The 16844-nt window shown below is 36.9% G+C and overlaps 1 long non-coding RNA gene across 1 annotated transcript in view; it reads right to left on the bottom strand.

The window, feature by feature from the left end:
• Positions 1–11893: 11893 nt before the first annotated feature.
• LOC143434326 (uncharacterized) overlaps positions 11894–16844 on the bottom strand; it is a 49965-nt gene continuing 45014 nt past the window's right edge. The window contains exon 3 of the long non-coding RNA XR_013103746.1: positions 11894–14394. This is a non-coding gene — a long non-coding RNA (uncharacterized LOC143434326). The remainder of the gene's footprint in view (positions 14395–16844) is intronic.

The following is a 16844-nucleotide window of genomic DNA, read 5'->3' as shown; positions in this document are numbered from 1 at the left end:
TTTGTCTTCTTAGCTTAGCTTTTTTTTTTTTTTTTTTTTTTTTTTTTTTTTTTTTTTTTTTTTTTTTGGTTTTGGAAATTGTAAAATATGATCAGTGGGTTCTGAGTTTATTCCAGGAACCAAATGAACACTGTTCCCTATTTCTCCTATTGAAGGTTTTCTTGTACCCTTCCTTGTATTCAATCTTCAGCCGATGCCCAGTGAACGCCAGTAAATGTTTAAAAATATGGTCATTGTGGTGTCCCATGGCTGAGCCATGGGTCTCAGGAGGGCAGCGTTGGAAATAGATTGTTTCTCAGAATGAAGATTCACAGAGATGATGCTATAGATGACACAGACATAGACATAAAGTATAACAGATAGACACATGCTCAATATTCCCTGGATTACTAAAGGACATTAGGAAAAGTAACAGAGATCTGGTGTCTTTAGTCAATATGTGAACACTGATCAGTGGGTAATTTTAAGAGAAACATGGCTGTGCCAGACAGCTAAATCTTAGAAGTTCAACAAGTAATACAATTCTCTAAACTTTAAATAAACAGAAAACAAACTATAGTAAACATTCCTCTAAATCTCAACAGAAAGCCTTCACTTTTGCTTTAGTGTTCTTCCAGGAGATGATCCTTTACCATCTGTCATCATTTCTATGCAAGGGCTTGGGAAAAAACTACTTGAGACTACTATGAGTGGCTTTGTTTCTCACAAGAATGTGATGAAAAGTAGAAAACATTCCAGAGTGTTTAGTTAAGAACACACTCTTCATGCTCTTCTTTACTGATGTAAGTCAACAGGCAATGGTAGAAATTCAGGTCTTTATTGCATATATTAATACCCATGAGGAAAGGCAGCCATCCAGTGACAGAAAGCAGAACTATTGACAGTGTGATTTTGTTGGGTTTTCTGACTGCATCCCAAAGTCCAAGAAATCATCACAGTCATCAGCTATGAAGCTGGTACCAATCTTTCTGGTGATGAGCATCAGTATTTGTGGTTATTCTGGTAAGTCACTATCTGGAATATTGATTGCTGTCTCTTTTTCTGTTTCAATTGTAATAACACAACTAAAACTGGCATACTGGCAATAGAGTGTGGTAAAAAGAGTCTCAGAGTCACAGAAAATTATAACTGTTGGAAGATAGTGGCGCTCCTCCATCAATCAAGCTGTAACTCAATATAAGTACTATTCCTAATGCACAGTAAATTAGTTAGGTTGCTAGATTGATTCTCCTGAGGTAGGTACATTTATCAGCTATAAAGACTATTGTAAATGAGCTTATAGTGGGGCAGATGATGAGCTTTCTACAGAAATTGCTGTACTGCACTCTCCAGTGAGGTATACATGCAGGGTTCAGTGACTGTACTGGGGAGTGACATGCTTAATTTTCAAATAAGGTACAGAACATGGGTCTTTAGAAGTCCTTTGAGAGAGAGAGAGTTGCTGTAACTATCAGGATGAGATGTTTGGGTCCTTGAGAAAAATTCTTGATAGTAGCCATTGCTCACGAAGGGTAAAATGTTTGGAGACTGTTCTCTAGAAAGATATAGAAACTCTAGAAACTTGTGGAAGTGTTTAATGTGAACATCATGAAGATTAATCATGAGATTTTAAATGTTACCTGCACTTAGAATCCTGACCAAAGGTGGTTGCTTTTACTAGATTTTCTTTGTTGAGAAATTTGGCCATATTTGAATATTTCTTTGTCCCGTAGTGTGCAAGGGACATTTTCCAAATAAAGAAGGCAGCAGAAAGGATCACAGATCAAAATAACTAGCAGTCTATGAAGAGAAATTTTGAAGAAAAGTTAGGTTACAGATGATGGATATGGCAAGGTACAGACTCGTTTCATAGTTTGAATCAGGAATCAGGAAACAGACAGTTTTTCAAAGAAATAATGAACCTCAGAAAAATCTTAGCTACTAAGATACAGTTTTTTAGGTGAATGCTCACATGCACATGTATATTTAAATATCTGTGCAGGTTTTCCTAAACTACATTATGCATATTTTTCTATTCTGCTTCTCTTCTATACAAAGTAATTTTCCTCCTTTCTAGTTGGATAATTTCAGAAAATTATTGTAATTTGTAATTATTAACTTGTCAACAATACAAATTGATAGCCTTCATTGTGACATATGCATAAATTCATACATCCAAAACCAACCATGTGCAGCTTCCCTTCTTTTTACACCTGCCTTTTATATGTACCTGTTTCAGCCTCTATACATCTTCTTCTGATTTATTCCTGTTTCTCATTCTTCCTGACCTTTTCTATCCCTAGTTGACCACTATTCCTTAAATCAAAGATATAAAGTACAATTTCCCCATGAAAAACCTTGATAACTCCCTATTTCCTAAGGAAAAAGTTCTGTAATTATGGGTATGGCATTGAAGGCTTTCAAATATCTTACTTGACTGATTTTTTTCTGCATTGCCTGATTATCTAGTAATTGGCCACACCCACTGAAATTCTGCACTCTGGCCCCACTCTCTGGACATATGATTAGACATTCTTTATGCATTCACATTCATTTTACACCACATTGATTTATATCTAATTGTCTTCACTCTTCTTAACCCAGAACTGTTCCTATTCTAACTGGTGACAGCTATGGGGTAACTCTAAACTGAATTGATTTCATGTCCTCTAATCTAGTTCATCCATACTTGGCCTTGACTGGAGAAGCTTTATGGCATGTCTCCTTTGACTAAAGGCTATGACTGTGGACAGCATATATACAAAATACTCTCTTATTCAATCCTCCATTAGTATCTACTGAATGAGTTTCCAGTACTTTCACTTACTGCATGACAAAATCAGTTCTGAACATCAGGCATAGCAGCAAACATAAACTCCTTACTCTTATGGAGCTTCTATTCCAGAGAAAGGATGAAGCTGGTAAAAATAACGCATACATAATATTATAGACAGCAATAAGGAAAACATGAGAGCAGAGAAACAGAAGATTCTGTTTTAATATACTAGCTACTACAGGCTTCTCAAAGGGGTATTATTTAATAAGGAAACAGACCACAAGAGGAAAAAAAGGTTGTAGCTGTCTGGAGAAAGTTCTAGGGTGATGGACTGGCTCACCGCATGTCATGTCCCAAAGCTATCAATATGCATGGTAAATCCAAAGGAGTGGATGTATATTGGAGATGTTGATGGGCACAAAGAGAGGGGATGTAATCTTTGACAGGGATGGTTGTACCATGGTTCACTCTTTGCTTTCTTTTGCTCTGTATCCACTGCCTTTCTGATCAACAGGGTCCCTCTTTCTATTGACAAAGTGTTACCATTACCTTTGGACAACCTTATTCTCTTATTTGATCCTCTGAAGATGCTTCTGAAAACCCTGGGCATTTCTGTAGAACATCTGGTGGAAGGGCTGAAGAAGTGTGTGTATGAGCTGAGGCCACAGGCTTCAAAGGCTGTAAAGAAGTTTCTGGTAATCATAATTTGTTTTTATTTCCATGGGAGAAGCCTTTGCTAACTGAATGACTTCCCATCACTTATAAGTGTATTATTTCTTCTTCATTGGTTATACCCATGATATGTGCATATCCCAGGTACTCCAAAGAGCAAAACAACTGCATTTACAGAAAGAGTTTTTGAACAGTTCAAGCTGTGACTTTATCTAATTGCACAGCCTTGGGATCCTTGATAAGACTCACCGAGTCTTTCTTTTAACATCAGCACAATGCTGTCAAATAGGAGACTGAAAGTGAATATTTTTGCAACATACTAATTATAGGTAATAAGGTTTATCATATTTATCTTCGTGTTTCTATTTTCCTGGAGGCCCTTTCACACCTGGTATAAAATCTGCATAAAGAGATTTAAGGTAGGAGTGAAAAGAGAAGGATGTGCTCACGCTGGCTGGCTGGATCTTTCTATCATTTATAGATTGAATGTCATAGCATTCAGGGAGTCTAGAAATGTATGAATAAAGCAATGAAAATATATGTGCCTCAGCATGTGTTCATTCAAGAATATAACTAGACAAATTTCCTCTTGTGTCACACTCTCTAGAGACTACTATTGGACAAATAGTCTGGCATACATCATAGGACATACTCATTCCTTTCTCTCTGTAAGACAGTTTTGTTCATTACCTACCATTCTTTATGTACTCATGTTTCCAGATTTCTCATCTTATTCTCCCATTAAAAATTCTTATTTTCTTGGCTGATAATTTACTATTGTACCATCCCTGAACATCTGGAATAAATAATCAGTCTGCATAAGATAATAATTCTGTTCCTTTATGACCTCTTCTTCAGTTTCTGCTTCCAAGTTCATGTTTAATTTCCTGTCCTAACTACCATTTATAATTTACTGTAATATATAAGATGAAATAAACTATTTCCTCTCAGAAAAAAATGAAAAAAGTAAGTAACATTTAACAAGAGAAAGACCATGCTAATAATATTGCAACCCCAAGATTGAAATTTCTATTAAATCTGTAGTTACATCAAGGCCATTCCATAGCTTCAAAATGCTGTTAATACATAATCCTCAGGCAAAGCACTTACACATTATTTATTTCTTCTGCCAAACCTAGCATCTGCAACACTATTGGCCCTACAAGAATCCCAGCGAATCAATAGGGACACCAGCCAGCCCACAAGACTTTTGATCCCTCACATTTATCTTGTCTATAAGAAAGGGAGGAACATGGATGGAGGAGAGACTGAGAGAATGGCCAACAATAACTGTCTTAACTTGGGATCCATCTCATGTTCAAGCACCAATCCCTGACACTATTAATGGTACTCAATTATGCTTCTAGCATGGCTGTCCTCTGAGAGGCCCCACCAATCAACTGACTCAGACAGAGCCACATACACACACAGCCAAATACTGGTTAGAACTTAGACCCCTGGTGCTCTCAGAGATTGAACCATCAACCAAAGAACATACATGGGTTGGTCTGGGATTCCTGCCTGGCCATAGGCAGTCTCTCCAGGCTCCATATCCCCAATGCTGTGAGTCACACGTAGACCCCCATTGATTCTGGGGTTCCTCTGTCTCTTCCTAGAGATGTTCCCTAACTCCCTGCACCCTTGTGTGTTGCATGTTTTCATTCATTCTCCTAGCCATCTATCCATCTATCCACACCTGACCTGGAACCCCCCCACACCACTCCTAAGTACCTCTCCCAACCAGTTCCATCCCTCCATCTGCCTTTCACTACCATTCCATTCCCCCTTCCAAGTGAAGCCCAAACATCCTTCCTTGTGCCCTTCTTCCTGGCCAACCTCCTTGGGTGTGTGAAGTATATCATGTACACCCTGTATTTTATGACTAATATCCACTTTAAACTGAATACATACCATGTATACATGTTCTTTTGGGACTGGGCTACCTCACTCAGGATGATATTATCAAGCTTCATCCATTTGCCTGCAAAATTCATAATTGCTTTGTTTTTCATAGCTGAATAGTATTTCCTTGTGTAGATGTAACACATTTTCTGTATCCATTCTTCATTTGAGAGGCAACTAGGATGTTTCTAGTTTCTGGCTATTATGAATAGAGATACTATGAATATAGCTGAGCAAGTGTGCCTGTGGTATTCTGTGGCATATTTTGGATATATGCCCAGAAGTAGTATGGCTGGATCTTGAGGTAGAGCTATTCTCAGTTTTTTAAGAAATTATTATTAAGAAATTATTTCTTTAATTTTTAAAGATTATATTGCATTTACATCATTTCTCCCTTACTTTTCCTGCATCAAAACCATCTCATATGAACATCCTTGCTTTCTTGTAGATTCATGGCTTCTTTTTTCATTAATTGTTACAGGCATGCATGTATGTGTATATACATGTGTATTCATTAAATATGTAAATACAACATTCTAATTAATAAATGAAATAAATCAAGTTTAAAGATCATGGTAAGAGATGAACTTGATGGACTGAAGTGAGACATCCCAAATGGCATAGAAAATACTATCCAGCAAATGTGATGGTAAACACTAGACCCTATGGTGAGCTTTCTGAGAAGCTAGTCTTGGAGAGAGGAGTTAATGAAATGAAGGAAAGCGACCTGACACTACTATATGGCAATATGTTAAAGAAGGGTGACAACAGCAAATGACTTTCAAGTGTGGGAAAAAACATTCTAGAAATAAATGCTTGAAAGTTTCTTCAATGTACTTGGAGAAAAGGAGCAAAGAAATGAGATATAGGAGAAGTGGTGGAAAGTGGTCAGCTCTGGCAGGATTATCCACTGTGAGGTTAACTGAAACATAACTTTTTCCCAGAAAAAAAATGATGGGAAATGGTGGAAGGAATTCATACAATTTGAATTCATTTAAATTGAAGCTTTCCTTCCACCTAGCACTTCCATGAAGGGCATAATGCTGACGCCACAAGCTATGCAGTTAGGGCAGGAATTTGTGAGGTCAGAGTAACAGTGCTGTGAACCATGTCTACAGGATGTTGCTGATGCTGTGTTTGCAGTTACATGTGCCTGTTTGTTTGGTGGTCACCCAGTTTGTCTTTTTGTCTCTTGTTAACCTGTACTTGATCCCTGTTGAACACGAGGAGCCTCACTATCTCTCTTCAATCTCACAGAGAGTATAAAGTTTCAGTGAGACCATATCTCATAAAATGAAAAACATACTATTTATATGAAAGAAAGTTTTGTTTTTCAAAAAAATGTATTTGCTGCCTAAATATATGGGTCTTATTGAAAGTTGGGGAAAGACAACAGCAGAGGTTGAGAAGAGAAAATATTCTATGAAGAACTGAGAACTGTTTGAGTTCTTGAACAGCAACTATGTAGCCCCTCTCCAAATCCAGTGTTGACATTGTACTTGATCCTATGACATCCTGAAAGACTCAGTTCAGAATGGATGACAGTAGTGTGTTATTTACATGGGTATTACATTTATTTGTTGTAGTAATATTACTTCTTAGGTATAGATTCATGTATTAAAGTCTAAAAGAGGCTAAGGATATACCTTAGTTGTTAAGAGTGTTTGGTGTGCAACTTGTTTAGAACCCAGTAACCAAGTAACAAGATATATACTATATATTATAAGTACTATGTTCTTGCCCAGACCTGTAAACTCAGCATTATGGAGGGTGGAGGCAAGAGGCTTACATGGACTGATAACCAGGCAACACACTCAAGTTCCATGTTCTAGGAGACACCTCATCTTAAAGAATTAAGACAGACAGATAAAAATAGAGAAGGCTTATGGATGTTCTCCTCTGGTTTTCACATGATCAGTGGCTCCTAGTGTCACATAGGTTCCTATGCCCACCCCACCATATACACACACATGCGCACACACACACACACACACACACACACACACACACACATGCACACACACACACACACACACACACACACACACACACACAAAGAAAATAAAAGTTGCAATTCTGTGGAAAATCATTTGCCTACATATGAGATTCTCTAGGTTCCATGTATGCCATAGCACTATAAACAAATACTGCTGACCCTCTCCAAAAGAAAAAAAAAAAACCCAAAAAACAAAAACAAAAACAAAAAATTGAAAAGAGATTTTAGGATCACAGTTGTTAGAGAAAAACATTCTAATACTCAAGTCAGATGCTGAGTTTAATAGATATTTAGGTAACTTGGTTAAAAAGTATATGATAATTGAAATTGATATCATTCATCAAAATACAAAGGGTAGACTATCTTAATTCACTATAAAATGCAACATTCATTGTCATTTCACTTTCTTTTCCTTCTAGGTTCAATATTCCATCCACCAATATCATTAAAAGCTCTTTGTGCTGTATGCAAATCTATCACAGATTAATTTAAAAAGCAAGAGAGACAAGCAAGGGTTATTGGTGGTACTCAGGGTGAGATTGGAAATAGTAGTGCTTGAAAAAGGCAGGACTGAGGAGCAACTCTGGGGAACTGAATAGAGGAAACAGAATCAGGAAAACAGGTTGGTATTCTAGACCCCAGTATTGTCATGCTCATCTTGTGCCAAGACTTCCGTCTTGTCCTTTTGAACACATTATGTCACTCTTGGGGACTGTGTCTGTCAAAAACTATGGCTGCTGAGGACTCAGCTCTTTTCCCTAAGGTGCCAGTGTGAAAGGGCTGCACTCAGCAATTCAAGCACGCTTTATGTTAGAATAGCAATAATGGCCATGGAATAAATAAAAAGAGAAAGTCTAACTTTTAATTCAGCAACACAGGATATGCGGCTTGAAAAATTTTGAATGGAAAACTTTAAAAAAAAAATCTGTAAATATTTCTAAGGCTTCATGGAGCTTTAGAAATCAAGAACTTACTTTTGGACTATGAATTAAGTCCTCTTTCTACTATGTTTTTATTTTACTGTCATTTTATTTACTGCCATTTTTATTTTAAATGTGTTATTTTTTAGAGTCTGTTTAACATGTACATATTGAATACATGAAGAAGCCTTGGACTAGCTTTTGCATATATGTATATGTAATATGTATTCTTATTTCCCCTCATTAGAAAATGAAACACAGCTTGGAAAATTCCTAGAAACAGCAAAAATCTCTGTGAAGCCAAGTGTGCACTTGTAAAACTCAAAGAGGATACTTATTTTCTGACTTTTTCTTTAAGAAAGAGGAATGCAAAGGAATGCAAAAGAGAAGTTCAAATGAATTGTATTTGGCTGAAACTGGGGCTCAATTCCCAGTGACTTGCTGGGAGCTGCATTGAGGTCTTTGGCTCTGCATAACTTGTGAAACAACAGGATGTTCAGGATCTGGCTGTCCTTATTTTGCGTGGCTACTAAAAGGGTGTGCCCTTCAAAACACAAATAGAGAGAACAACTGACATTCTGACTTATCAAATAAACTGAAGACTTTCTACCTTTTCAAAATGCTTCTGCACTTTGAAACCTGGGGGAATTTGCAATAAAATCAACCATTGTACAGATTTGAGGAAAAGAAATAATCAAAAAAAAAAAAAGTGGTTTCCCATCTATATCCTGTAAATAAAGTTGGAAATATATTAAAGATAAAAATTAAAAAATCAAGATACTGAAGCAAAGACACAGCAACAAAAATGAGGATGGAAGGCATGAAGAACAATCTTAAGGATGATTAAGAGACATCACTGACATCACTTTCACTATTACCTGGATATTTGGCAGAAGGGAGAAACACAGCAGTCACATCCATCTTATGATTGGAGGAGAGCAAGCTGACCCAAGGAGATGCAATAGTGTGCCCAAATTTGATTCAGACCATCAGTTGCACCAGAACATTCTATTTAATTTACTTGCTTTTAGGTAGGACATAGTAAATCTAAGAACAAGATTTGTGTGTCCAAAATAGATGTTTTCATAATCAAAGTAATGTGCATAGAAATTGAAATTAATAAAGGACATTCTCATCTACTATTTCTTCTGAAGATCTTACTTATCTAATGAGGTTTATCAGGCTTTTCTGAGAAATGAAAGTATATAGACAACTGTGTCAAATAATTTAAAACCAAAAAAGAAGAAGAAGAAGGAGGAGGAGGAGGAGGAGGAAAAGAAAGAAAGAAAGAGAACACACTGAATCCGGCTGGCTCAAGTAATTGGAAGGCAATAACAGTTAAAGTTTTTGGAAACCCTAAGCCTGTTGCAAGTCACATCAGTGTTGGAGAGACGGGGCTGAGGGTGACGGGATCTTAGGTGTTCAGTTACTATTGTTCACTATTGTTTTTCTGATCTCTGTAGCACCCTTTCTTCATCTTTTTATATTGTGTGTTGACTTAGTACCATTCACTTTCTTTGTAAAGACTTCATCATGCTCATCACCCCTCCTCCAGGGGCTCCTTGTTGCCCTTTCCCAAGGCATTTCCCAGGCCCTCCCATAAGTACCCATCATTTACCTACATGTTCTCAAGGTACATTGAGCTCAGTGATAGCCCAGATGATGAGCTTCTCAATGATGACAGTACTGGTGAATGCATGACTGGGCATGGGTCAAATATTCATTAAAGGAGTATGCAAAAACAGTAATAAATGGTATGAGATGGTGTTAAACACATTGTTAAGAGAAACATAGGATATCTATTGATCATTTATCAATTGTCTTTAATTGCGTATATTTTTTAAAGCATAGTTTATTACTTACTTATACACATGTGTAAGTCTCTCTGTGTATGCAAGCATGTGATCAGGGAGAGTAGAGTCTTGGTTGCCTTGGAGCTGAAGTCAGTCAGTTTTGAAAGCTCTTACAAGGGAGCTGGGAACCAAGCACAGGTCCTTTGAAAAGTACCAAGCTTGTGTAACTGAACATCTGCGTGTTCAACCACTTAATGTGGAGGCCTATAATAATGTGGATCGAAAAATATAAAGCAACAATACTTTGCTACTTGCCCTCCAAGGTCAACTAGTTCCCAGGGGACATCTCTGGACATGTCCTGTAGATCTGAAGAGTCACTTGTCCTGTTGCTCAGGGAGGCCATGGAAACAAAACGGAATGTGATATAACTACTGTCTAATCTACAAAGAGGAGGATCAACTGTTGGGGGCCGACTTTTAGCAGAAAGTGGCTATCAGCTTTGCAGCCATCTTGAGCTATATACCCTGACATGTGACTTGGATTACAATAGCCTACAACAGCTGAGCACACTCTGATAATCTTGGTTTAGATACCTTGAGATTAAAGGTGCGTGAGATTAAAGGTGTGTGAGATTAAAGGTGTGTGATTTAAGAGTATTACTTAGAAGTATAGAGATCAGATTTAGAGACAAGACCTAAGGGCATGATTAAAGGTGTGACCAAGAGGCTTGGCTTAGAAGTGAGACATATAAAAGGCTAGAGGCAGACAGAGAAAGCAACAGATTACTAGACATTAGGTAGAAGACACTTGGCTCTAGACAGAACCAGACACATCAGACATTAGGGAGACACTTTTAGGAGACACTTCAGAGAGTACAACTTGGAGTACAACTTGGAGTAGGAATTAGACATTAGGCACTTGGAACTTGGAAGAAGTAACTTGGAACTTGGAGGCACTAGGAACTAGGAACTAGGAACTCAAGACTTGGGACTTAGACGAGGAAGAGAGACTGAAGAATAAACGGGATTAAATCACACCCTGTCTGGTCTCCATTCTTCGAGTCTGCCCTCACCCTCGCTCTTGCTGAACCCGGACCCGCGGACCGGAGCGGCAGCTTGGGCCGGGATACAGTGGCCGTCCAAACGTGGGTCGGCCCGGGCCTCAACATTTTGCCTGGGCTGTGATGTTTTTGGCCGCTCCAACGTGGGGCTAGTGTGGACCCCAACAATCAACACAGAAGCAAAACTTTCCTTAGTGCCTCCAAGTGAAGCCATAGTCAAGCAAGGCCTTTGATATTTTCAGAGAAGAGGAGACAAATGGTACAAAGAAGGCCAAAAGATCTAGGACAAGACTTCCTCTGGATCTTAAGAGACAACTGAGGATCAGAAATATAACTGGCCTTGATTAGGTTTGATGGATAGAAAAAATTATGAATTTCAGACTAACCACTGTTGGCAAAGGAAAAAGCTCACAGAAAGACTTTGAGGATTCATACAAATATCATCTGTGGTTCAGGCCTAGGTGTCTAGTGGGAGGGATGGTAGATAATGACAGAAAGTACAAGGACATCAAGAATGGACCTTTGCCATCAGGCTTAGGCATGTGCTCGGCTCTGCAGGCAGTGAAACTTTATGAAAGAATTCCAGGAATGATAACAAATTAGCAAATTTGTGGAGATTTTTTTGATGATAACATGAGCAGATCTTTACACATACAAATATAATAAACACACACACACACACACACACACACGTGTGTGTGTGTGCATGTTCAGCTGTTTGCATTTGAATGTATGTGGTTATAGAACAATGGGGAAAGTCATTTTCAACTGCTCCAATAAACCTTAAAAGCAAATAGAGAGAGAAACCACGTTTATTCAGGTTCTTCAGAGGATATGTGTATGTAGTACACTTTATGTACCTACACCCTATTTAGGCATCTGATATATTGGGATAAATAAAGCATGTTTTTCACATTGGGATAAATAAAGCATGTTTTTCACATTGGGATAAATAAAGCATGTTTTTTCACATTGAGAATTCCCCATCAGTTCTTCCATTCCCTTTGAGTCAAAATTCATTCTATCTTTCAAGACCCATGATATGGTTCACATTGACCACAAACATTTTGCTATGGGTATTGGTCCCACCGCCTACTCTGGAAGTAGACTTTAATATTCTTAATGAATTTATCTTGCTAGTCATTTGTAATTGTCACTGCATGAGTTCATGTTGTTGTCATCTAACCTAGAAGAATGAAGATCTATTGAGAAGCAATTTATGTTTGATATCTGGTTCTTAACAATTTTCATGCCAACTTTTCACATACTTAGACCCTAGCAATGCATTTTTTGGAAGATTCCTCTCATGATGCACCTCAACAGCACCAGTGGTCTTCATTTGTAAATGGACTCTGCAAAGTTTTAAATCCTGACTCTACCCTCATTAAGATTTATTCTCATGCACAAAAATGTTTTGCCTTTAAACAAAGACTCTCCAGGTTTCCATATTCAATTTGTAATACATGGACTTCAGGTATAATCTCTAAGATACATACTAATTATCTAATACCGTGGAAAAGATGCTATAATATTATATTGGACTAGATAGACTTATCTGGTTTCTTTTATAATTAAGCTTCATGATTAAAACCAATTTTACAATGCTGTAAGCTATTTTACACCATCTCAAAGCAAAGTGACAGAGGACAGAGAGTAGGAAAGGAGAAAATAGTAACAAGAGAATGATAGAATGGTTTTTGAAGAAGGAGCTTAAAGATAAGCTACAGGTCCAAGCCATGGCCATGAGCAATACATAGAACAATTTGGGTATAAAGTAGCATTTAAGCAACACTAAGGCCTGACCTCATCCAGAGCTCTAGTGGCACAAAGCAGGAATCATCTCTGAATATGATAAGTATAGAGAGCAAGGTAACATTTCTGAGCTCAGAACTTACAGGTCCCAAATGGAACAGATAGCTAACTTACAATAGCATATTTTACATTTTGCATAAGGGGACTTCCCTAGTGAAAGAGAACAAAGGAATAATTATTCGGCCTCCTTGCTTTGGTATGTTTTCTATGTGACATTATTAGCTATTTTTTATTTCACATAAATTGAATGTTTTACTTATTAGTTAGTTTTCTTATTACTTTCCTTCTTGCTTCTGTTAATAATCATGAGGAGGCAACAGATGCAAATAAAACTTCTACAAAAGGAAATTTAATAATAAAATAAAATTGTTTTGAGTTTTAACAATGTGTGGATGAAAATCATATGCAGAACACCATACATCCAAATGCATTGATTTAAGCATATCAAAGATTACTAGACAAGCCTCAACTACTCCTTTATAATGGATCTTCATTTATTGTGTGGTGAGTGTAAGAATCCATGGATACCCAAGGAAAACATGAGAATTCATATTTAAATAAAATATAAATATAATGTTAAGGCTTCATAGAAATTTAAGGCCCAGCTATGTAGTTTAGCACCTGGTTAGGTGTGACTTTCCTATCAGAATTATGCAGAAAGCTTGTTTAAAACTGCACCCTTAGCCTAGTTTTTTTGTACATATGCTTTGAAATGCAGGAAAGCAATTTGAACAGTTCTCCACTGTATCTTGAAGATGGTAGATCATAAGTCAGAGTTTTCTCAAGCTCTGCTTAGGTGTCTATGTAAATACAAATTAAAGAACAGCAGCTTTCAGAGGCACAGAGTAAAAGAAGTAAGGAGAATAAGGAAAGGTCATGTGAGATCCAAGCTATGTGACATCCAAGGAGTATAAGAAAGCAGGCTGAGAACATGAGACAGACTCTGGGCTGGATCATCCTTCATGGTGGCCAACACATTGATCCTGAGAGTTCTTTACCTCATGTCTAATGAGAGATTATCATTTACTTTAGGCTCCATGAGCTGCTCAAACTCAACACCAAACACAGCACTCATAACATTCATCATCAGGACCAAAACTTGGACAACAAGTTTTATGGTCCAGAGATTTTAAATCATTATGATAAAAATATCAATGAAGCACTCTCAAACCAGAAAAATTGAGCACAATATATTCACATGTAAAATGTAAATTAAGGTAGTGAGATTTTTTTCCCCAACAAAATGTAATGAATATGTCTGTTCCATTTTACTGATTTTTAGGAGTGTGATCATTATCTACAATAAAGCTAGCAAAAAAAGGTTTGTCTCATTGCTTATTATCCCCTGGACATGGAGCGAAGGATGAAATCCACTGCATTCTCAATGATCTCCGAAACCAGGATGCTTAAGAATTTGGGAACCCTGGCTCTGGATTTTTACTAGTCATCGGGCTTGTTGTCTGGTTTCTCATTGGGTTGTCATCTGTAAACAAAAAATAAACAGAAAAGAATGTCAGATGTGATTCTTAGCCACAAAAAAAGAGGAAAATCTGTTTCTCATGTAGGAGCCCTTGAGCTCCTTGGTATCCACCTGGTACCAAGTTATGTCATTAGTTACATCTTTCAGTCTTTACAACATTATCTCATTTAATGATAATCTCAAAAGTTTCTGATTCCAAGCTAGTTTGGGGACTTGGCATGTCCTGATATTTAGTTAGCTTATTAGGGTGAGGTGTTAAAGAAAACAGACTTTTCTCAGTACCCATAAAATGCTATGAGTTACTCAGCCAGTGTTGGGTTTAATGTCAGGCTCCACCCTTCTACGATGAGATTTTACTTTACAGGGCTTGTGAAGCTCTTGTGCATGCTGTCAGAAGTCTTGTGAGTTCACACCTCCTGCTGTGTCTGAAAAACAATGTTTTCTGATGTTATCAACTACTTCTGGCTTTTACACTCTAACTCTTCTTCCATGATAATCCCTAAACCTTGGTGAACAATCATGTGATATGAATGTCCAATTTGGGGGAGGACATTCTACTGTCTTGTTCTCTCTATGTTGACAAGTTGGAGGGTGTCTCTGTGTTAACTGCCATCTACTATAAGTAGAGGCTTCTCTGATGAGGATGGAGAGATCCTGTTATCTACAGATACAACAATACAGGTATGGAAATTAGCTAATGTAGCTAATATCAGGGCTAGTCTTAAGATACAGAAAACATAGATGTTCAATATTGTATAGGTCACTAGTGTTTGTTGTGATTTCTGTGCCAATGGTAATAGAAAAACGGTAAATAAAATCTTCATGAGTAGTTTCCTTGGACATATAACCCTGACAGAAAGTTCACACATATTGTGTTCCTATAAAATCACAATTCTATGAGGTATGAAAATTACTAAGCCAATTTAAAGTTGAAGACTTTTGTTAAATAGACTCTATAGAAAAAATGCATTTTTCTTCAATATGCCAATGGTCTCCTCACATAACTAGAAAAACTGCAAAAATTTGTTGGGGAACAGAAAATACCATGCATAAATAAAACATTTTAACTTATTGTTTATTTTTAATAATAGTTTTGTTTATTCTTTAAGAATTCCATATGATATATTTTAAACATATTATTTCCCCCCCCCACTTCAGATCCTCTCCCACAACCCTACACATCCAATGTCATATTCTTTCTCTTTCTTGAATAAATAGAAAATAGCCAGCAAACAAAATAAACATAATGTCCAGTTTTTGTTGGCTGACTGCTCCTGGGCAAGGAGGCTTGTCCCTCTGTGTGTTTGATATACCTACTGACACTCTACTGAAGAAAACTGATTTTGTATTTTCCACCATCTATTAATTACAAATAGCTTCTCTTAAGCTGAATGAATATTTCAAGTATCACAATATCTGACTTGAAATTGTATGTTGCAGCTGATAAACTAAGCCTCCTACAGCTACAAAAATAGATATAGCAACCAATGGTAGAAGACCCAGAAATAAACTTCTGTGATCGCCAAAGTTTTTTTTTTTTTTTTTTTTTTCCACAGTCACCAAGAATATACACTGTATAAAATAAAAGTTTTTCAGATAGGGAAAAAAATTCTAATGTGTACTTTTCTACAACAGTACACATTAGAAACTGTACCTCAAAGTACATCTTTGATGTAAAATTTCAATGCAAGTGTCAATCAACAAATATTATGTAAATTATTAAGCATCAAGTAAAAGATCATATTAACAATGTGTTGTATGCACCCATTTGTGCACTTGATTCTCCCTCCATGCTTGGAGCTGACTTCTCATCACAGGTGAGCATGCTCTCTCAGATTATGTTTCTTTGTCTCTGTTTTTCTACTCTTTCTTGTTGCTGGAGTAACATCCCCATCTCCTCTCTCTTGGAGTAATTATTCTATGTAATTATTATAATATCCATTGTACCTTACTCCAGGTGAATCTTCTTTCTTCTTTAACTGCCCTTAGAAACTTTAATTTCATTGACCAAGTGTTAATGACTTTAATTGTTTTTTCTTTGTACATCCTGTGTTTCTATCTATCTATCTATCTATCTATCTATCTATCTATCTATCTATCTATCTATCATCTATCTATTATCACATATCTTATATCTACCTAAATACTGTCAAAATAAATAAATACATACTTACAAGGTCTTGATTTACTATTCTCAAAGACCCTACACTCAACCTTCCTAAATTTTGCTCTGCAGATAGTCTCTACCATCAGGAAGCCTTCATTAAGCTGGCTTCATGGCATTTTCTACACTGCTTATGATAGAAAACTGTGCTTATATTGTGTATCACTTGCAGAAAATATTCCAGTGACCTCTATGAACTGTGTCATAGATTCTGGCATGTGGCTGAGATTGCTGAGGAAAAAACAATATGTAAGAACATCTCAGAAGGGCTTTTTTTTTTTTTTTTTTT

Source organism: Arvicanthis niloticus, chromosome 14 (genome assembly GCF_011762505.2).
Source record: "Arvicanthis niloticus isolate mArvNil1 chromosome 14, mArvNil1.pat.X, whole genome shotgun sequence".
NCBI classification, from domain to species: domain Eukaryota; kingdom Metazoa; phylum Chordata; class Mammalia; order Rodentia; family Muridae; genus Arvicanthis; species Arvicanthis niloticus.
The sequence above is the reverse complement of the archived record's forward strand: the minus strand, read 5'-3'. Positions and strand labels throughout refer to the sequence as shown.